The sequence below is a fragment of the Nerophis ophidion genome, linkage group LG26 (assembly GCF_033978795.1).
Source record: "Nerophis ophidion isolate RoL-2023_Sa linkage group LG26, RoL_Noph_v1.0, whole genome shotgun sequence".
Lineage (NCBI taxonomy): Eukaryota > Metazoa > Chordata > Actinopteri > Syngnathiformes > Syngnathidae > Nerophis > Nerophis ophidion.
In genome coordinates this window covers 2,833,686-2,857,885 of record NC_084636.1, presented here as the reverse complement: position 1 = coordinate 2,857,885, position 24,200 = coordinate 2,833,686, and the positions used below count along the sequence as shown (strand labels likewise).

General features: G+C 37.2%; 1 protein-coding gene across 1 annotated transcript in view; it reads left to right on the top strand.

Annotated features, from left to right (window-relative positions):
• The first annotated feature begins 6,102 nt into the window (after positions 1–6,102).
• ptprfa (protein tyrosine phosphatase receptor type Fa) overlaps positions 6,103–24,200 on the top strand; it is a 268,805-nt gene continuing 250,707 nt past the window's right edge. The window contains exons 1-2 of the mRNA XM_061888749.1: positions 6,103–6,260; positions 11,258–11,634. The gene's annotated coding sequence lies outside the window, so the exon portion shown is untranslated. The remainder of the gene's footprint in view (positions 6,261–11,257; positions 11,635–24,200) is intronic.

The window sequence follows — 24,200 nt, the reverse complement described above, 5'->3', positions numbered from 1 at the left end:
CACATGTAAAACTGGACCACTTCCACTCCTAGCGCCTTCAAAATAAGAGCTCAAGGCATGTTCTGTATAACAGGAACTTAACATCACAAAAAGGCAAGACCATATAAAATGTTACATTTTATATATATATATATATATATATATATATGTATATATATATATATATATAACCAAATAAGTATAAAAATGGTACAAAACAGCACCAGGGGGTTGTAAACTCAATAAATTAAAATAAAATTATATATATATATATATATATATATATATATATATATATATATATATATATATATATATATATATATATATATATATATATATATGTGTGTGTGTGTTATGTTACGTTAGATCCACTATGGACTGGACTTTCACACTATTATGTTAGATCCACTAAGGACTGGACTCTCACTATTGTGTTAGATCCACTAATGACTGGACTCTCACTATTATGTTAGATCCACTATGGACTGGACTCTCAGACTATTATGTTAGATCCGCTATGGACTGGACTCTCACACTGTTATGTTAGATCCACTATGGACTGGACTCTCACTATTATGTTAGATCCACTATCCAATCCAATCCAATCCACTTTATTTATATAGCAAATTTAAACAACAATAACGTTATGGACTGGACTCTCACTATTATGTTAGAGACACTATGGACTGGACTCTCACACTATTATGTTAGATCCACTATGGACTGGACTCTCACACTATTATGTTAGATCCACTATGGACTGGACTCTCACTATTGTGTTAGATCCACTAATGACTGGACTCTCACTATTATGTTAGATCCACTATGGACTGGACTCTCAGACTATTATGTTAGATCCGCTATGGACTGGACTCTCACTATTATGTTAGATCCGCTATGGACTGGACTCTCACACTATTATGTTAGATCCACTATGGACTGGACTCTCACTATTATGTTAGATCCACTATCCAATCCAATCCAATCCACTTTATTTATATAGCAAATTTAAACAACAATAACGTTATGGACTGGACTCTCACTATTATGTTAGATCCACTATGGACTGGACTCTCACACTATTATGTTAGATCCACTATGGACTGGACTCTCACACTATTATGTTAGATCCACTATGGACTGGACTCTCACTATTGTGTTAGATCCACTATGGACTGGACTCTCACTATTATGTTAGATCCACTATGGGCTGGACTCTCAGACTATTATGTTAGATCCGCTATGGACTGGACTCTCACTATTATGTTAGATCCACTATCCAATCCAATCCACTTTATTTATATAGCACATTTAAACAACAATAACGTTATGGACTGGACTCTCACACTATTATGTTAGATCCACTATGGACTGGACTCTCACACTATTATGTTAGATCCACTATGGACTGGACTCTCACACTATTATGTTAGATCCACTATGGACTGGACTCTCACTATTGTGTTAGATCCACTAATGACTGGACTCTCACTATTATGTTAGATCCACTATGGACTGGACTCTCAGACTATTATGTTAGATCCGCTATGGACTGGACTCTCACTATTATGTTAGATCCGCTATGGACTGGACTCTCACACTATTATGTTAGATCCACTATGGACTGGACTCTCACTATTATGTTAGATCCACTATCCAATCCAATCCAATCCACTTTATTTATATAGCAAATTTAAACAACAATAACGTTATGGACTGGACTCTCACTATTATGTTAGATCCACTATGGACTGGACTCTCACACTATTATGTTAGATCCACTATGGACTGGACTCTCACACTATTATGTTAGATCCACTATGGACTGGACTCTCACTATTGTGTTAGATCCACTATGGACTGGACTCTCACTATTATGTTAGATCCACTATGGGCTGGACTCTCAGACTATTATGTTAGATCCGCTATGGACTGGACTCTCACTATTATGTTAGATCCACTATCCAATCCAATCCACTTTATTTACATAGCACATTTAAACAACAATAACGTTATGGACTGGACTCTCACACTATTATGTTAGATCCACTATGGACTGGACTCTCACACTATTATGTTAGATCCACTATGGACTGGACTCTCACACTATTATGTTAGATCCACTATGGACTGGACTCTCACACTATTATGTTAGATCCACTATGGACTGGACTCTCACACTATTATGTTAGATCCACTATGGACTGGACTCTCACACTATTATGTTAGATCCACTATGGACTGGACTCTCACACTATTATGTTAGATCCACTATGGACTGGACTCTCACACTATTATGTTAGATCCTCTATGGACTGTACTCTCACACTATTATGTTAAATCCACTATGGACTGGACTCTCACTATTATGTTAGATCCACTATGGACTAGACTCTCACTATTATGTTAGATCCACTATGGACTGGACTCTCACACTATTATGTTAATAATAGTGAGAGTCCAGTCCATAGTGGATCTAACATAATAGTGAGAGTCTAGTGCGGGGGTCAGCAACCTTTTGAAAGCAAGAGCTACTTCTTGGTTACTGATTAATGCGAAGGGCTACCAAAAAAAAAACAAGAGAAAAATTAGCCAATTTGAATCTTTTTGAACAAATTAAAAAAAGAATTTATGGAACATCATTAGTAATTTTCCCTGATTAAGATTAATTTTAGAATTTTGATGATAGTTTATAAATAGGTTAAAATCCAATCTGCACTTTGTTAGAATATATAACAAATTGGACCAAGCTATATTTCTAACAAAGACAAATCATTATTTCTTCTTTCCAGAACAAACATTTTAAAAGAAATTCAAAAGACTTTAAAATAAGATTTAAATTTGATTCTACAGATTTTCTAGATTTTCCATAATAATTTTTTTGAATTTTAATGATAATAAGTTTGAAGAAATATTTCACAAATATTCTTCGTTGAAAAAACAGAAGCTAAAATGAAGAATTAAATTAAAATGTATTTATTATTCTTTACGATAAATAGAAAATACTTGAACATTGATTTAAATTGTCAGGAAAGAAGAGGAAGGAATTTAAAAGGCAAAAAGGTACATGTTTTTAAAAATCCTAAAATCATTTTTAAGGTTGTATTTTTTCCCTAAAATTGTCTTTCTGAAAGTTATAAGAAGCAAAATAAAAAATATAAATGCATTTATTTAAACAAGTGAAGACCAAGTCTTTAAAATATTTTCTTGGATTTTCAAATTCTATTTGAGTTTTGTCCCTCTTAGAATTAAAAATGTCCAGCAAAGCGAGACCAGCTTGCTAGTAAATAAATACAATTTAAAAAATAGAGGCAGCTCACTGGTAAGTGCTGCTATTTGAGCTATTTTTAGAACAGGCCAGCGGGCGACTCATCTGGTCCTTACGGGCGACCTGGTGCCCGCGTTGGTGACCCCTGTTCTAGTCCACAGTTGGGCCAGCAGGAGATCATCTTCAGTGGAGACAGGTCAGCACCAAAGTAAAAAAACTAGGGCTGGGCAACGATTAAAAATTTTAATCGAAGTTAATCGCACTATTTCTTCGATTAATCGCGATTAACTGCATTGTATACACAAAGCCCAATAATGAATTCAAAAGTAGTGTGTAGTGCACCTTTATTGGAATATTCTCCCACATGAACAAAAGCGCCAAAACATTTGTTGTGCAAACACAATTTAAATCAGTCCTTGTTAAACAGTAGCAGTTAAATAGCATATTTGATGAAAATCAACTCAAAAAATGTAAATACAAACATTTAAGCTTATTTCCACTGCCAGGTTATTTAAGTTATCCTGTTTGTTATGGAAAATAAATATAATCTACATACAAATCTCTGAGCCACAATCATAACATCTGAACAGGCAATTTCTGAGGTAACAGCAGGAACATTTTTTTTTATCAGGGATCTTATGTTTAAAAAACCTATATTATAGGTAGTGGGCTGTTTTAGGGAATTTTTGATTAAATTATCCGTAGTAGCAATATTAATAATGTTGTGTTTATTCTGCGTAGTGCACTTAAAATAATTATGACCATATCTAGGAATTGATATGATGGGAATTTTCCGATTGTTTGCTTAGTGCTTTGATAAACTGAAGGCATCATATACATGGTACTATATTGTGATGTTATGAGCCAGGGAAAAAAAGAACTACCCTACCCAGCATGCAACAGGAGTGAGGAGAATGTATAGGTTGTGTGTCGCCATGACGGCATCTTGTATGTTGTGATATGCACGCTCTGAAAGCAAACGTTAAGAACTCAGCCAACACTCCTGGTCTGCATTATTCATAAATAGACAGACAACACATATACTCCGCTGCTTCACAGGCCGCTGGATGTAGCTGGCAAAGTATTCCCATGCTAGCTAGCCGCTCTAGCAAGCACGCCTCATTCAGTCCAAAACGGCCCGATCTATCCACATCCAGAATTGTCTGGCGGTCGTAAGTGATCCCGGAGTGACCACGCTGTAAGCCAGCCAGGAAATTTGCACAATTGTCCGGTATTTTTGCCAAATGTTCCATCTTTACCAAGAGCCCCTCCACGCCGGGCGACGCCATCTTGTTAAAAAAGGCGTTAACAAAATAAAAGCATGTAAACAACATACGCAAATGTGCGATAAAATAATTGTCGGCGTTAATAGATTGATGAGTTAACTCATAATTAACGCACTAATTTGCCCACCCCTAAAAAAACAAAAACAAAAAGACGACAAACTCGTAGGAAACTTCTGCCACCGCCCTGCAGGCTCCCTGGCAGCCATGTTGGCAGGCGGGCATGGCGGGCATCATGGTAGTGACATGGAGTGGCAGCGAGGAAGTCAATTAGCACAAGCTCGCGCCGTCGGGACTCCACCCCCTCAGAGGCGGCCGCAGCTAATTAGTGCTCTGACTGGCGGCGCCCCCTACAGGCGGCATGCACTTTGGAGCGCTAGCTGAATGAAGCTGGAATATTGTGTTTGAAATATGTTTCATGTCGAAAAGACTAGAAGTTGATAAACCGTTTGAGCGTGTTCTGGTGATGACAAAATACGCCATTTTGTGTTGGAAGAAGAAGATGATGCACGCCATCTGTCACTGGAAGTCCACCTTCAGAGCGCCACTCTAATATTAGCATCATGCCATCTGCTGCCCGGGTCCACATGGGGGCCAAGGAGGCTGGACCACATCATGCCAGTCCTGCCCGGGTCCACATGGGGGCCAAGGAGGCTGGACCACATCATGCCAGTCCTGCCCGGGTCCACATGGGGGCCAAGGAGGCTGGACCACATCATGCCAGTCCTGCCCAGGTCCACATGGGGGCCAAGGAGGCTGGACCACATCATGCCAGTCCTGCCCAGGTCCACATGAGGGCCAAGGAGAGTGGACCACATTTTTTGTCCTTCCTGGGTCCACATGGGGGCCAAGGAGGCTGGACCACATCATGCCAGTCTTACCCGTGTCCACATGGGGGCTAAGGAGGCTGGACCACATCATGCCAGTCCTGCCCGTGTCCACATGGGGGCCAAGGAGGCTGGACCACATCATGCCAGTCCTGCCCGTGTCCACATGGGGGCCAAGGAGGTTGGACCGCATCATGCCAGTCTTGCCCGGGTCCACATGGGGGCCAAGGAGGCTGGACCACATCATGCCAGTCCTCCCCAGGTCCACATGGGGGCCAAGGAGGCTGGACCACATCATGCCAGTCCTGCCCGTGTCCACATGGGGGCCAAGAAGGCCAGACCACATCATGCCAGTCCTGCCCGGGTCCACATGGGGGCCAAGGAGGTTGGACCGCATCATGCCAGTCTTGCCCGGGTCCACATGGGGGCCAAGGAGGCTGGACCACATCATGCCAGTCCTCCCCAGGTCCACATGGGGGCCAAGGAGGCTGGACCACATCATGCCAGTCCTGCCCGTGTCCACATGGGGGCCAAGAAGGCCAGACCACATCATGCCAGTCCTGCCCGGGTCCACATGGGGGCCAAGGAGGTTGGACCGCATCATGCCAGTCTTGCCCGGGTCCACATGGGGGCCAAGGAGGCTGGACCACATCATGACAGTCCTGCCCGGGACCACATGGGGGCCGAGGAGGCTGGACCACATCATGACAGTCCTGCCCGGGTCCACATGGAGGGCCAAGAAGGCCAGACCACATCATGCCAGTCCTCCTCGGGTCCACATGGGGGCCAAGGAGGCTGGACCACATCATGCCAGTCTTGCCCGGGTCCACATGGGGGCCAAGGAGGCTGGACCACATCATGCCAGTCCTGCCCGGCCTTGCTCTGCCATCACTGAGTCAAGTAAGTCAGAACGGAACACTCCGCCTCCTCTTTTACCCAACATCAGCTTTTCAAAATAAAAGCAAGAGCATCTCATCATTTCCTGGCAAAATTCCCATATTTTGAAATTCAAATAGGGAGAATTATTTGTGTTATGAGCGGTTAGCATACAGTAGTGGAGTCCAAACTTTTTCCAGCGAGGTATTATAAACATGAACATTTATACCTAATATTGCGATATAAACATGAACATTTATACTCAATATTGCGATATTATAAACATGAACATTTATACTCAATATTGCGATATTATAAACATGAACATTTATACCTAATATTGCGATATTATAAACATGAACATTTATACCTAATATTGCGATATTATAAACATGAACATTTATACCTAATATTGCGATATAAACATGAACATTTATACTCAATATTGCGATATTATAAACATGAACATTTATACTCAATATTGCGATATTATAAACATGAACATTTATACCTAATATTGCGATATTATAAACATGAACATTTATACCTAATATTGCGATATTATAAACATGAACATTTATACTCAATATTGCGATATTATAAACATGAACATTTATACTTAATATTGCGATATTATAAACATGAACATTTATACTTAAAATTGCGATATTATAAACATGAACATTTATACTTAATATTGCGATATTATAAACATGAACATTTATACTTAATATCGCAATATTATAAACATGAACATTTATACTTAATATTGCGATATTATAAACATGAACATTTATACTTAATATTACGATATTATAAACATGAACATTTATACCTAATATTGCGATATTATAAACATGAACATTTATACTTAATATTGCGATATTATAAACATGAACATTTATACTTAATATTGCGATATTATAAACATGAACATTTATACTTAATATTACGATATTATAAACATGAACATTTATACTTAATATTGCGATATTTTAAACATGAACATTTATACTTAATATCGCAATATTATAAACATGAACATTTATACTTAATATTGCGATATTATAAACATGAACATTTATACTTAATATTGCGATATTATAAACATGAACATTTATACTTAATATTGCGATATTTTAAACATGAACATTTATACTTAATATTGCGATATTATAAACATGAACATTTATACTTAGTATTGGGATATTTTAAACATGAACATTTATACTTAATATTGCAATATTATAAACATGAACATTTATACCTAATATTGCAATATTATAAACATGAACATTTATACTTAATATTGCGATATTATAAACATGAACATTTATACCTAATATTGCGATATTATAAACATGAACATTTATACCTAATATTGCGATATTATAAACATGAACATTTATACTTAATATTGCGATATTATTAACATAATATTGCGACATAAAACGTGAACATCCATCCATACATTTCCTACCGCTTGTCCCTTTTGGGGTCGCGGGGAGTACTGGAGCCTATCTGCATCCGGACGGAAGGTGGTGTACACCCTGGACAAGCAATATCTTGCACTGTTATACAATTTAATAAATCAGAAACTGATGACATAGTGCTGTGTTTTACTTCTTTATCTCTTTTTTTCAACCAAAAATGCTTTGCTCTGATTAGGAGGTACTTGAATTAAAAAAATGTTCAATGAAAAAAGGTTGAGAAGCACTCTTTTAATTTGGTTTTAGTCGGCGACAACACTCGTTTGCCAACAGAATGACACAAAAAACAGAATAGTTTTCATTTTGGTATTACAAGAATTCATCGTTTTTATTTGTTTAACCCGCGGCTCTTTAGCGCCGCCCTAGTGGCTCTCTGGAGCTTTTTCAAAAATGTATGAAAAATGGAAAAAGATGGGGGGTAAAAACATATTTTTTGTTTTGATAATCAATCAATCAGTCAATCAATGTTTGTTTATATAGCCCTAAATCACTAGTTTCTGTAGGAGGACAAACATGACACAAACCTCCCTAATTGTTATTAAGCACACTCTTTATATTAAACATGCTTCACTGATTCCAGTATTTGGTGAGCGCCGTTTTGTCCTACTAATTTCGGCGGTCCTTGAACTCACCGTAGTTTGTTTACATCAGGGGTCAGCAACCTTTTTGAAAGCAAGAGCTACTTCTTGGGTACTAATTAATGCCAAGGGCTACCAGTTAGATACACACTTAAATAAATTGGCAGAAATAGCCAATTTGCTCAATTTACCTTTAATAAATAAATCTATATATATTTAAAAAAAAAAAGGGTATTTCTGTCTGTCATTCCGTCGTACATTTTTTTCCTTTTACGGAAGGTTTTTTTTAAAAAAATAAATGATGAAAAAAACACTTAATTGAACGGTTTAAAAGAGGAGAAAACAGGAAAAAAAAAATTATATTTTGAAACATAGTTTATTTTCGATTTCGTCTCTTTAAAATTCAAAATTCAACCGAAAAAAGAAGAGAAAAACTAGCAAATTTGAATCTTTTTGAAAAAATTAAAAGAATTTATGGAACATCATTAGTAATTTTTCCTGATTGAGATTGATTTTAGAATTTTGATGACATGTTTTAAATAGGTTAAAATCCAATCTGCACTTTGTTAAAATATATAACAAATTGGACCAAGCTATATTTCTAACAAAGACAAATCATTATTTCTTCTAGATTTTCCTGAACAAAAATTTTAAAAGAAATTCAAAAGACTTTGAAATAAGATTTAAATTTGATTTTGCAGATTTTCTAGATTTGCCAGAATATTTTTTTGAGTTTTAATCTTAAATTTGAAGAAATATTTCACAAATATTTTTCGTCGAAAAAACAGAAGCTAAAATGAAGAATTAAATTAAAATGTATTTATTATTCTTTACAATAAAAAAAACAAATTTACTTGAACATTGATTTAAATTGTCAGGAAAGAAGAGGAAGGAATTTAAAAGGTAAAAAGGTATATGTGTTTAAAAATCCTAAAATCATTTTTAAGGTTGTATTTTTTTCTCTAAAATTGTCTTTCTGAAAGTTATAAGAAGCAAAGTAAAAAAAATAAATGAATTTATTTAAACAAGTGAAGACCAAGTCTTTCAAATATTTTCTTGGGTTTTCAAATTCTATTTGAGTTTTGTCTCTCTTAGAATTAAAAATGTCCAGCAAAGCGAGACCAGCTTGCTAGTAAATAAATACAATTTAAAAAATAGAGGCAGCTCACTGGTAAGTGCTGCTATTTGCGCTATTTTTAGAACAGGCCAGCGGGCGACTCATCTGGTTTCTCTACCACATGTCGACCGGCAGGTTTCGGTGAGAAAATTGTGGTAATAAGTCGGCTCTTACCGTAAACATGAGCGGAGCTTGTCGTTCCTCCTGCAGCTGTCAAAGAGGCAGCTGCGACTTTCTTAGCTCCTCCGTGGCTTCCCTCAGAGACACTGGCGGTCACCACACCCCTCCGACTTTCAGGTATGACTATATAATCTCACTAAAACAGAATTATCCTAGTGTGACACTTGGCTGGCATCGTGGTGTGGATTGCATTCTCTCAATGGGTGCAGCGTGAAAGTAAGGATGTTGATTTATTTATACACTATGAAACAGACTAAAAACCAAAATACTTGCACAATGGCACTATAAACAAACCAGCAGAACTAGCATGAGCTAGAAGAAACAAAAGACGCTAGCATGTGAGCTAGGGAAAACGAATAAACAAAATAGCATGGAAGCTAATGAAGTACGAAGGGTATTTACCACAATGCGGGAATGCGACGTCACCTGTTGCGTAAAAAAAGCAAATTAGAGTCCGAGAACGAATGGCAAACAAATCCAGGCTTATATAAGGGGGCTAAATAATCAAAGGCAGGTGCGCGTGATCAAGCAGAAGGCAGGTGACACAAATGCGTTGCTAAGGAAACTGAAACAAAACAGGAAGTGCCACCAGGAACTAAGGGAGTCAAAAAACAAAACGAGAAACCAAACAGAACCAAAACCAGAATATGACATGATCCAAATCCTGGATCATGACACCTAGTAAATGGGGCGGTTTAGCACGGTTGGTAGAGTGGCTGTGCCAGCAACTTGAGGGTTGCAGGTTCGATTCCCGCTTCTGCCAACCTAATCACTGCCGTTGTGTCCTTGGGCAAGACACTTTACCCACCTGCTCCCAGTGCCACCCACACTGGTTTGAATGTAACTTAGATATTGGGTGTCACTATATAAAGCGCTTTGAGTCACTTTAGAAAAAGTGCTATATAAATATAATTCACTTCACTTCACTAGTAAATGTGTCTCATGACACCTAGTAAATGTGTCCGCTGTAAACAGGACTCTCGCTGCTGTGTTGGATCCGCTTTGGACTGGACTCTTCCGACAGTGTTGGATCCATTATGGATTGAACTTTCACAGTATCATGTTAGACCCGCTCGGCATCCATTGCTTTCGTCCTCTCCAAGGTTCTCATAGTCATCATTGTCACCGACGTCCCACTGGGTGTGAGTTTTCCTTGCCCTTATGTGGACCTACCGAGGATGTCGTAGTGGTTTGTGCAGCCCTTTGAGACACTAGTGATTTAGGGCTATATAAGTAAACATTGATTGATTGATTTGATCTGAATCGCTCCCACTGCCCTCGTCTTTTTTTTTCTTGTAGTCCTTCACTCTCACTTTCCTCATCCACGTATCTTTCATCCTCGCTCAAATTGATGGGGACATTGTCGCCTTCTCGGTCCGAATCGCTCTAGCTGCTGGTGGCCATGATTGTAAACAATGTGAGGAAGTGAGGAGCTCCACAACCCGTGACGTCACGCGCACATCGTCTGCTACTTCCGGTACAGGCAAGGTTTTTTTTTATTAGCGACCAAAAGTTGCAAACTTTATGGTGGATGTTCTCTACTAAATCCTTTCAGCAAAAATATGGCAATATGGCGAAATGATCAAGTGTGCTATCCCCGTTTAAATAAGAACATCTCCTTCCAAAGATGTTTGAGCGCCGCCTGTTTGTTTGCAGGCTGAGAAGTGCGCGGGGGAGAGAGGGGGCGGGGGGAAGCCCCTCAGCCAATCAGCGCGCTCCTTCCGCGGACTGGCCGGAAAGAGCCGAGCGCGGCCGAAGTGTCCCGATGGCAGCGAGCGAGTGCCCGCATGGAGCTGGTCTTCCGGAGAGGATGCTGGACGCCCGGAGAGGACGCAGCTGAAGCGGCCAAGCACCCGGAGAGCAGAACACTGCTGGATCTACTTTTTCATCAAGCTTTTTGATGCTTTTTTGCCTCTCCATTTCCCTCTTTGGCGGTGGAGTGTGACGCGGGGCAAGCGGGGCTGTCTTCCCCTTTTTCGGCTTTATTTTTGGATCCTCCGGCTTGGACCACCTGAGCGGCCTCCAGGAGCATGGTGAGTGTGTGTGTGTGTGTGTGTGTGTGTGTGTGTGTGTGTGTGTGTGTGTGTGCGGGCTCAAAATCAATAGATGTCTCAACATGGCTGAAACGATCCTTGGCGGGAAATTGTCATAAATAAAAGCATGCGTGACAATTAAAAGTAGTTTTAAAAAGGAAAGACATACTTCTTCATTTACAACAGGGGTGTCCAAAGTGCGGCCCGGGGGCCATTTGTGGCCCGCAGCTAATCGTTTACTGGCCCGCCACACATTCTGCAAAAATTGCAAAATTGATAGACTTGAAAAAATAAAAAATAAAAACATTTCAAAAAAGTGGAATGAGGTGAAATTTAATGAGGATTAGTGGCAATGTTGACACAAAGCTGCTATGCAGGCAGTTTTTTTATTCCTTTTGTCTTTATTTTCTTTTTTTTCCATTGCTAAAAAAAAGGACAAATATATCTATGTTATAATGAATTATTAATTAAAAATGATCACTTTAAAATGTCCATCCATCCATTTTCTAGCACTTATTCCCTTTCGGGGTCGCGGGGGCCGCTGGCGCCTATCTCAGCTACAATCGGGCAGAAGGCGGGGTACACCCTGGACAAGTCGCCACCTTATCGCAGCACTTTAAAATGTTTTATGTGGAAAAAATATTGCATATGTTGTGTGGTTGTCATATAAAAACATCAAAGTTTTGACAAAAGAGCATAAAACAAACAAAATAATAGTTGAAACTTAAAATCGACAGATATATCGAAAGTTGATCTTGAAATTTAAGTGTTAAAAGTGGAAAAAAAAGTAATACAAATGTATCACTTTATGAGTGGGGAACCTTTCGGATCTGAAATATATTCTATTCTATTCTATTAAATAGATCCTTGGCAGAAAATTGTCATGAATAAAAGCATGCGTGACGATTAAAAGTAGTTTTAAAAAGGAAAGACATACTTACTTCTTCATTTACAACCGGGGTATCCAAAGTGCCTCCCGGGGGCCATTTGTGGCCCGCAGCTAATGGTTTACCGGCCCACCACACATTCTGCAAAAATTGAAAATTTGATGGTATTGCAAAAATAAAAAATAAAAACATTTTAAAAAAGTGGAATGAGTTGAAATCTAATGAGGAAAAGTGTCAATGTTGACACAAAGCTGCCAGGCAGGCAGTTTTTTTGTTCCTTTTGTCTTTATTTTCTTTTATTTCCATTGCTAAAAAAAAAGGACAAATATATCTGTTATAATGAATTATTAATTAAAAATGATCACTTTAAAATGTCCATCCATCCATTTTCTAGCGCTTATTCCCTTTCGGGGTCTTGGGGGGCGCTGGCGCCTATCTCAGCTACAATCGGGTGGAAGGCGGGGTACACCCTGGACAAGTCGCCACCTTATCGCAGCACTTTAAAATGTTTTATGTGGAAAAAATATTGCATATGTTGTGTGGTTGTCATATAAAAACATCAAAGTTTTGACAAAAGAGCATAAAACAAACAAAATAATAGTTGAAACTTAAAATCGACAGATATATCGAAAGTTGATCTTGAAATTTAAGTGTTAAAAGTGAAAAAAAAAGTAATACAAATGTATCACTTTCTGAGTGGGGAACCTTTCGGATCTCAAATATATTCTATTCTATTCTATTATATAAATCCTTGGCAGGAAATTGTCATGAATAAAAGCATGCGTGACAATTAAAAGTAGTTTTAAAAAGGAAAGACATACTTACTTCTTCATTTACAACAGGGGTGTCCAAAGTGCGGCCCGGGGGCCATTTGTGGCCCGCAGCTAATGGTTTACCGGCCCGCCACACATTCTGCAAAAATTGCAAAATTGATGGTATTGCATAAACTAAAATAAAAACATTAAAAAAAAAAAAAGAAGTGCAATGAGGTGAAATCTAATGAGAAAAAGTGGCAATGTTGACACAAAGCTGCATTTTTTTTGTTCCTTTTGTCTTTATTTTCTTTTTTTTCCATTGCTCAAGAAAAAAAACAAAAGGAGAAAGAAATCTGTTATCATTACTTTAAAATGTTTTATGTGGAAAAAATATTGCGCATGTGTGGTTGCCATATAAAAACATCAAAGTTTCGACCAAAGAGCATAAAACAAACAAAATAATAGTTCAAACTTAAAATCGACAGATATATCGGAAGTTGATCTTGAAATTTAAGTGTTAAAAGTAAAAAAAAAACTAATAAAAATGTATCACTTTATGAGTGTGGAACCTTTCGGATCTCAAATATATTCTATTCTATTCTATTATATTAAATAGATCCTTGGCAGGAAATAGTCATGAATAAAAGCATGCGTGACAATTAAAAGTAGTTTTAAAAAGGAAAGACATACTTCTTCATTCTTCATTCTGCAAAAATTGCAAATTTGATGGTATTGCAAAAATAAAAAATAAAAACATTTTAAAAAGGTGGAATGAGGTGAAATCTAATGAGGAAAAGTGGCAATGTTGACACAAAGCTGCCATGCAGGCAGTTTTTTTGTTCCTTTTGTCTTTATTTCCTTTTATTTCCATTGCTCCAAAAAAAGGACAAAAGAATCTGTTATAATGAATTATTAGTTAAAAATGATCACTTTAAAATGTTTTATGTGGAAAAAATATTGCGCGTGTTGTGTGGTTGCCACATAAAAACATCAAAGTTTTGACAAAAGAGCAAAAAACAAACTAAATAATAGTTCAAACTTAAAATCAACAGATATATCGGAAGTTGATCTTGAAATTTAAGTGTTAAAAGTAAAAAAAAAAATAATAAAATGTATCATTTTATGAGTGGGGAACCTTTCGGATCTGAAATATATTTAGTAGGATTTTATTTAACTTTTCACTGTGATTACTCAAAAATATGAAATAATTAAAATCAATGTTGTCCTGCATTATTGATCTTTGAGGGCTTTAATTGCTAAATAAAGGAACTCTCCTGAAGGAATCAATAAAGTACTATCCATCTATCTAAATACTGCATATTTCAGTTTTACTTTAAAAAACAAAGTTGTCTTTGACAGAAAAGGCATAAAACCTTATTTGTTTTACTTTATATCAACCTCAAGTTGATATAGATTTACTGTAAGCATTAAAAAAAAAATAATAATAATTTGACTTATTTTTAACATTTTAGTGACTGGGACCCTCTATGCTCCTCAGGAGCCCTAAGGATGAAAAAAAAAAATCCATATATTTTGTTATGGTTTGAAAATGAAAAATATCACAATGGCCCCCGCATGTTTACATTTTTCCGTGTGCGGCCCTCTGTGGAAAAAGTTTGGACACCCGTGATTTCCAACATTTGTATATTTCATCAGCTAAAGTAAACATGAGTGCTTATCTTCAACTAAAGACAGATTTACTTGGGGTGCATTCATCCATCTTATTCCTACTATCCGAGGTCAGGTCGCGGGGGCAGCAGCCTAAGCAGAGAAATCAGATTTTTTGGAGGAGGATTTTCTGATGGAAATGGTCTGTTCCAGGGTCAAACTGATGCTCTCCCGTCCAAAGGCAAAACCCAGTAACTCGATTTTGGTCAAAACTGGAGTTACTAGGTGATATGCTTTACATTAGTGTATGCGATATTGTGATTTGTTCCGGAAGTAAGCTGCTTACTTATTATCAGCTCAGTTTTGACCAACATTGAGTTACTGGGTTTTGCCTTTGGACGGGAGTGCTGTCACAGCGTAGTTCATATGCTCCAAAATATTCACACACATGCTTTTCTACAGCAAAATGCATCTATTTATTTTGAAACTTATTCTCCAGATTTTGGCGCGCTCTACCGTCCACATTTTTCATTTCCCAGAATTCCAGGTTTTCTGCAAAATGTTCCCCATTCGAAATGAATTGGCCATGTTTCAAACTTCCACATATTTCAACCAATTCAACGCATTCCACTCATCCTGGACATTCAAACTATTATTCTTCCAAGTGGAAAAAAATTCCAGGAATTCCCAGAATTCCCGTTTATCCAAACGTTTTTTCAATCAATCAATCAATCAATGTTTATTTATATAGCCCTAAATCACTAGTGTCTCAAAGGGCTGCACAAACCACTACGACATCCTCGGAAGAACCCACATAAGGGCAAGGAAAAACTCACAGCCAGTGGGACGTCGGTGACAGTGATGATCCATCCTGTCAACTACTCCTTCCACATTTTTCAACCCACTTCATTCGTTCCACCGTCAAATTATTCCTTTTAATCAGGACTGGAAAAATTCCCAGTTTCCCTGAAATTCCAGGAATTCCATAATACTTTTTCTCAATTAAAAAAGTTACTACTTCAAAATTTCTTGACCGATTTGGTAAAATCCCAACACCAACTCATTCATAACATTCAAATTTTTTAGGATTTTCCCCAAAAAATGCTTGCTTTTCCCAAGTTTTCCCGAAATTCCCATTAAAAAGAATGTGACAATCTTCAAAGTTCCACAACTCCCACATTTTTCATTCGATTCAAACCGTTCCAACTTCAAAAGATTCAGCCTGTTTAGGAATTGTTTGCTCTTCTTCAAAAAAAAATTCCCGGATTTCCTACAGTTTGAGTTTTTAGGTACATTCGCCCCATTTAAAATTAACTCTCCATTTTTCAAACTTCCACAATTCCCGCATTCTTCATTGATTCAAACCATTCCACCTTCAACATATTCCACTCATCCTGGAAATTTAAACTATCATTTTTTTCAAGTTGAAAAAAATTCCAGGAATTCCCAGAATTCACATTTATCCAAACCCTTTTTTCCACCCTTGTTTCTGTCAACTACTTCTTCCACAGTTTTCAACCTACTTCATTCGTTCCACCATCAAATTATTCCTCTTAATCAGGACTGGAAAAATTCCCAGTTTCCCTGAAATTCCAGGAATTCCATAATACTTTTTCTCAATTAAAAAAGTTACTACTTCAAAATTTCTCGACCGATTTGGTAAAATCCCAACACCAACTCATTCATAACATTCAAATTTTTTAGGATTTTCCCCCCAAAAATGCTTGCTTTTCCCAAAATTCCCAAGTTTTCCCGAAATTCCCATTAAAAAGAATGTGACAATCTTCAAAGTTCCACAACTCCCACATTTTTCATTCGATTCAAACCGTTCCAACTTCAAAAGATTCAGCCTGTTTAGGAATTGTTTTCTCTCCTTCAACAATTCTAAAAAAAAATTCCCGGATTTCCTACAGTTTGAGTTTTTAGGTACATTCGCCCCATTTAAAATTAACTCTCCATTTTTCAAACGTCCACAATTCCCGCATTCTTCATTGATTCAAACCATTCCACCTTCAACATATTCCACTCATCCTGGAAATTTAAACTATCATTTTTTTCAAGTTGAAAAAAATTCCAGGAATTCCCAGAATTCACGTTTATCCAAACCCTTTTTTCCACCCTTGTTTCTGTCAACTACTTCTTCCACAGTTTTCAACCCACTTCATTCGTTCCACCATCAAATTATTCCTCTTAATCAGGACTGGAAAAATTCCCAGTTTCCCTGAAATTCCAGGAATTCCATATTACTATTTCTCAATTAAAAATGTTAACATTTCAACATTTCTAGACCGATTTGGTAAAATTCCAACACCAACTCATTCATAACATTCACATTTTTTAGTATTTTTCCCCCCAAAATCCTCCCTTTTCCCGAAATTCCCAAATTTTCATGAAATTCCCATTGAAAAGAATGGGACATTTTTCACATTTTTCAGCCCATTCAAACCATTCCACCTTCAACACATTCAACTCATCCTGGATATTCAAACTACCACTTTTACACATTCGAGAAATTTCCAGGATTTCCCGTTTTTTTGCAACCTTTTTCCGCCCTTTTTAAGTTGGACTACACCTTTCAGATTTTTCAACCCATTACAACCACTGTCAAAACACTCATTGTTGTCAGGACAAAAAAACAAGTTGGTTAAGGAACTAAAAAAAAATCTCGAAATTTACAGAATTTTACAATTAAATTGTTACTACTTTGACATTTCTTGAACGATTTAAACAATTCCAACAACAACCAATTCAGCTCATTCAGGACATTCATGCTCTTAATCATTTTTCAAAATCTAGCTTTTTCCCAAATTTCCAGGAAGTTCCCGTTGAAATGAGACATTTTTCCAAGTTGCACAATTCCCACATTTTTCAGCCCATTCAAACCATTCCACCTTCAACACATTCAACTCATCCTGGATATTCTAACTACCATTTTTCCACATTCAACACATTTCCAGGAATTCCAGTTTTTTTGCAACCAATTTCCAGCCTTTTTAAGTTGGACTACACCTTTCACATTTTTCAACCCATTACAACCACTGTCAAAACACTCATCGTTGTCAGGACAAAAAAACAAGTTGGTTAAGGAACTAAAAAAAAAAAATCTCGAAATTTCCAGAATTTTATAATCAAACTATTACTACTTTGACATTTCTTGAAGGATTTAAACAATTCCAACACCGACCAATTCAGCTCATTCAGGACATTCATGCTCTTAATTATTTCCCAAAAATCTCGCTTTTTCCCAAATTTCCAGGAAGTTCCCGTTGAAATGAGACATTTTCCAAGTTGCACAATTCCCACATTTTTCAGCCCATTCAAACCATTCCACCTTCAACACATTCAACTCATCCTGGATATTCTAACTACCATTTTTCCACATTCAACACATTTCCAGGATTTCCCGTTTTTTTTGCAACCAATTTCCAGCCTTTTTAAGTTGGACTACACCTTTCAAATTTTTCAACCCATTACAACCACGCCGTCGTCAGGACAAAAAACAAAGTTGGTTAAGGAACTAGAAAAATTCCCGGTTTTTACAGAAATTCACAGAATGTTTTTAATTAAAAAAAACTGTTAGTACTTAAACAGTTCTTGAAGAATTTAAACAATTCCAACACAGACCAATTCAGCTCATTCAGGACATTCATGCTCTTAATCGTTTTAAAATGTTCCCAAATTTCCAGGAAGTTCCCATTGAGATCAACGGGATATTTTTCTCACTTCCACAATTCCCACATTTTTCAGCCCATTCAAACCATTCCACCTTCAACACATTCAACTCATCCTGGATATTCTAACCACCATTTTTCCACATCCAACAAATTTTCGGGATTTCCCGTTTTTTTGCAACCAATTCCCACCCTTTTTAAGTTGGACTACACCTTTCACATTTTTCAACCCATTACAACCACTGTCAAAACACTCATCGTTGTCAGGACAAAAAAACAAGTTGGTTAAGGAACTAAAAAAAAAAATCTCGAAATTTCCAGAATTTTATAATCAAACTATTACTACTTTGACATTTCTTGAAGGATTTAAACAATTCCAACACCAACCAATTCAGCTCATTCAGGACATTCATGCTCTTAATTATTTCCCAAAAATCTCGCTTTTTCCCAAATTTCCAGGAAGTTCCCGTTGAAATGAGACATTTTTCCAAGTTGCACAATTCCCACATTTTTCAGCCCATTGAAACCATTCCACCTTCAACACATTCAACTCATCCTGGATATTCTAACTACCATTTTTCCACATTCAACACATTTCCAGGAATTCCTATTTTTTTAAACTATTATCACCCTTTTTAAATTTGACTACACTTTTCACACTTTTCACCCCATGACCACCACTGTCAAAACGCTCGTCCTTAGCACAAAAAACACCAAAGTTGGTTAAGGAACTAGAAAAATTCCTGGTTTTCCCGAAATTCACAGAATTTTTTAAATTAAAAAGCTGTTACATTTCATTTTCAAAATGTTCCCAAATTTCCAGAAAGTTCCCATTGAAAATAACGGGACATTTTTCACACTTCCACAAATTCCACATCTTTCAACTCATCCTAGACGTTCAAACTAAAACTTTCCCAATTTCCAAACCAAATTCTGATTTAGCTGGAAATTTAAACTATGCATCATTCAAAACATTCCAACTATTGTTATATTTTTACTACATTCTGTCAGCATTTCACTTCAACTTCAGCATTGGAGCATTCACACCTCATCTAGTTATTAAGTGTAAAAAGAAGTGAGTCAGTATCGGAGTCTTGCTGCTTCCTGTCTGAGGTTACGATGTAAGAGTGTTAGGATGTAAAAAAAAAAAAAAGGCCAGCTACAAGTTCCAGTGTTTGCTAAGGACTGTGCAGTCCATGATGTCATTTTGGGATTTGCATAATTGGCATAATTGACATTTACAATAATTGACATTTACATAAAGGGTTAAAAAAAAAAAAAAAAAGCACGATAAATATGCTCAGGCGTGTTCTTTACATTCCCGGTGAGCAAATAGAATTTTTCTGGTGGTCTCAGCGAGGCCGTGACCTCCGCGGCGGAGGAGAGTCTCTGATTGGCCGAAAATGAGGTGAGGATACAGGATGCTGCAGCTTCCATAGCAACCGTCGTGAGGCGCTGTTCCACTGTGGGACCTTCAGGAGAGCTTCAGTGCAGCTCTTCCAGCGCCTTTGTGTCCGGATTTAGTAACATTTGAAAATTATTTACACGCCGCAATATCAACACATCGGTCAAAAGGGCTGGGAAAACCGTATCGCGATGCTAGTATCGGTCAATGTCGATGATTATTGGTATTTTGTCTAAAATAAGGACTCCATTTTTATTTCAAATGGAAATGTTCTTCTGATTGTAATTTCCCTCAGAACGGAAATGTCAACACAAGCTTGGAAAACACTCCAAAAAATGTCGACAAAATATTAAAACCACATTGAACACGTAACAATGAGCTCTCAGAACCGGGTTGTCCAAAGTGCGGCTGGGGGGCCATTTTTAACGGCCCCACAATACATTTTAAAAATTACAATTCGAAAATTGAAGCTGCAAGCAGCGATGGAAGAGACCGACTTTTGCTGGGGTTTCCTGCCTTTACCCAGACAACATATCTTTACCTGCACGTTACCTACCTTCTCTGTATCCTGGGGTCAAACTGGTGCCTCCTTTCACCCAGTCAACATATCTTTACCTGCACATTACCTACCTTCTCTGCATTGTGTGGTCACGCTGGTGGTTCCTGCTTTCAAGCGGCCATCTTGATACGGCAGCAGCGCAGCAGCATCAGCGCAGCAATTCTTTGAAGGCTCGTAAAATCAAAACCAGAGCAGTAAGAAAAACTATTTTCGCAACTTTTAATCAGAAGGGTTCAATCTCTTTCCTGTGCGAGTTTGAAGCCGACACAACAAACGCGCTCACAGGAGTTAATGTTTGAAAAAAGGTGACAGGTTTTTACAAAAAAATTGTTTTGAAGGGGTATTTGCCAACTTCCTGTTGATTTTTGCTGAAGGATGTCAATGATTAAAATGTAGGTCTAAGTGAGACCTACATAGAGGTTTTTGTTTCATGTCTCTACGACATTCCTACTAGAAGTTACAAGCAGTTTTGACTGTTTTCTTCCCAAGAGCAGTTTTGTCTGCGTTTTATTCCTAGAGGGCGCTAAAGCGCAATTTTAGATTTTTTTTAAATTTTTTATTAGATGGCAGTTTTTACCAGTCCTGATGTGTGTGTCGAGTTTGGTGAGTTTTGAAGCATTTTAAAAGGGGTCAAATTACAGCTCAAAGAGGCAAAAATTACATTTTTTTTAGGGAACTCTAGTTTTGAAGGGGTTTTTGCCAACTTCCTGTTAATTTTTGCAGAAGGATGTCAATGTATTAAATGTAGGTCTAAGTCAGACCTACACAAAGGTTTTTGTTTCATGTCTCTACGACATTCCTACCGGAAGTTACAAGCAGTTTTGTCTGTTTTCTTCCAAAGAGCAGTTTTGTCTGCGTTTTATTCCTAAGGGGCGCTAAAGCGCAATTTAGATTTATTTATTTATTTATTTTATTCTTTTTTTATTAGATGGCAATTTTCACCAGTCCTGATGTGTGTGTCGAGTTTGGTGAGTTTTGAAGCATTTTAAGGGGGTCAAATTACAGCTCAAAGAGGCAAAAATGACATTTTTTAGGGATTCTTGGTTTGAAGGGGTTTTTGCCAACTTCCTGTTGTTTTTTGCAGAAGGATGTCAATGATTAAAATGTAGGTCTGAGTGAGACCTACATAGAAGTTTTTGTTACATGTCTTTACGACATTCCTACCGGAAGTTACAAGCAGTTGTGTCTGTTTTCTTCCCAAGAGCAGTTTTGTCTGCGTTTTATTCCTAAGGGGCGCTAAAGCGCAATTTAGATTTTTTAAATTTTTTTCATTAGATGGCAATTTTCACCAGTCCTGATGTGTGTGTCCAGTTTGGTGAGTTTTGAAGCATTTTAAGGGGGTCAAATTACAGCTCAAAGAGGCAAAAATTACATTTTTTAGAGATTCTTGTTTTGAAGGGTTTTTTGCCAACTTCCTGTTGATTTTTGCTGAAGGATGTCAATGTATGAAATGTACGTTTAAGTCAGACCTACATAGAGGTTTTTGTTTCATGCCTTTACAACATTCCTAGCGGAAGTTACAAGCTGTTTTGTCTGTTTTCTTCCCAAGAGCAGTTTTGTCTGCGTTTTATTCCTAGGGGGCGCTAAAGCGCAATTTTTGATTTTTTTAAAATTTTTTGATTTTTTATTAGATGGCAATTTTTACCAGTCCTGATGTGTGTGTCGAGTTTGGTGAGTTTTGAAGCATTTTAAAAGGGGTCAAATTACATCTCAAAGAGGCAAAAATGACATCTTTTAGGGAACTCTTGTTTTTAAGGTTTTTTTGCCAACTTTGTGTTGATTTTTGCTGTAGGATGTCAAAGATTAAAATTTAGGTCTAAGTGAGACCTACATAGAGGTTTTTGTTTCATGTCTCTACGACATTCCTACCGGAAGTTACAAGCAGTTTTGTCTGTTTTCTTCCCAAGAGCAGTTTTGTCTGTGTTTTATTCCTAGGGGGCGCTAAAGCGCAATTTAGGTTTTTTTTTTTTATTAGATGGCAATTTTCACCAGTCCTGATGTGTGTCGAGTTTGGTGAGTTTTAAAGCATGTTAAGGGGGTCAAATTATAGTTCAAAGAGGCAAAATTGACCTTTTTTAGGGAACTCTTGTTTAGAAGGGGATTTTGCCAACTTTCTGTTGTTTTTTTCAGAAGGATGTCAATGATTAAAATGTAGGTCTAAGTCAGACCTACATAGAGGTTTTTGTTTCATGTCTCTACAACATTCCTACTAGAAGTTACAAGCAGTTTTGTCTGCGTTTTATCCCTAGGAGGCGTTTAAGCGCAATTTAGATGTATATATATATTTTTTTTTATTAGATGGCAATTTCGCCAGTCTTGATGTGTGTGTTGAATTTGGTGAGTTTTAAAGCATGTTAAGGGGGTCAAATTACAGCTCAAAGAGGCAAAAATTAAATTTTTTTAGGGAACTCTTGTTTTGAAGGGGTTTTTGCCAACTTCCTGTTGATTTTTGCTGAAGGATGTCAATGTATGAAATGTACGTTTAAGTCAGACCTACATAGAGGTTTTTGTTTCATGCCTTTACAACATTCCTAGCGGAAGTTACAAGCTGTTTTGTCTGTTTTCTTCCCAAGAGCAGTTTTGTCTGCGTTTTATTCCTAGGGGGCGCTAAAGCGCAATTTTTGATTTTTTTAAAATTTTTTGATTTTTTATTAGATGGCAATTTTCACCAGTCCTGATGTGTGTGTCGAGTTTGGTGAGTTTTGAAGCATTTTAAAAGGGGGTCAAATTACAGCTCAAAGAGGCAAAATTGACATTTTTTAGGGAACTCTTGTTTTGAAGGGGTTTTTGCCAACTTCCTGTTGATTTTTGCTGAAGGATGTCAATGTATGAAATGTACGTTTAAGTCAGACCTACATAGAGGTTTTTGTTTCATGTCTCTACGACATTCCTACCGGAAGTTACAAACAGTTTTGTCTGCGTTTTATTCCTAGGGGGCGCTAAAGCGCAATTTTAGATTTTTTTTATTTTTTTTATTTTTTATTAGATGGCAATTTTCACCAGTCCTGATGTGTGTGTCCAGTTTGGTGAGTTTTGAAGCATTTTAAGGGGGTCAAATTACAGCTCAAAGAGGCAAAAATGACATTTTTTTTAGGGAACTCTTGTTTTGAAGGGGTTTTTGCCAACTTCCTCTTGTTTTTTTCAAAAGATGTCAATGATTAAAATGTAGGTCTAAGTGAGACATACATAGAGGTTTTTGTTTCATGCCTTTACGACATTCCTACCGGAAGTTACAAACAGTTTTGTCTGTTTTCTTCACAAGAGCAGTTTTGTCTGCGTTTTATTCCTAGGAGGCGTTTAAGCGCAATTTAGATATATATATATATGCATATATATATATATATATATATATATATATATTTTTTTTTTTTTTTATTAGATGGCAATTTTCACCAGTCCTGATGTGTGTGTCCAGTTTGGTGAGTTTTGAAGCATTTAAAGGGGGTCAAATTACAGCTCAAATAGGCAAAAATGACATTTTTTTAGGGAACTCTTGTTTTGAAGGGGTTTTTTTTCCAACTTCCTGTTGATTTTTGCTGAAGGATGTCAATGTATGAAATGTACGTTTAAGTCAGACCTACATAGAGGTTTTTGTTTCATGTTTCTACGACATTCCTAATGGAAATTACAAGCAGTTTTCTCTGTTTTCTTCCCAAGAGCAGTTTTGTCTGCGTTTTATTC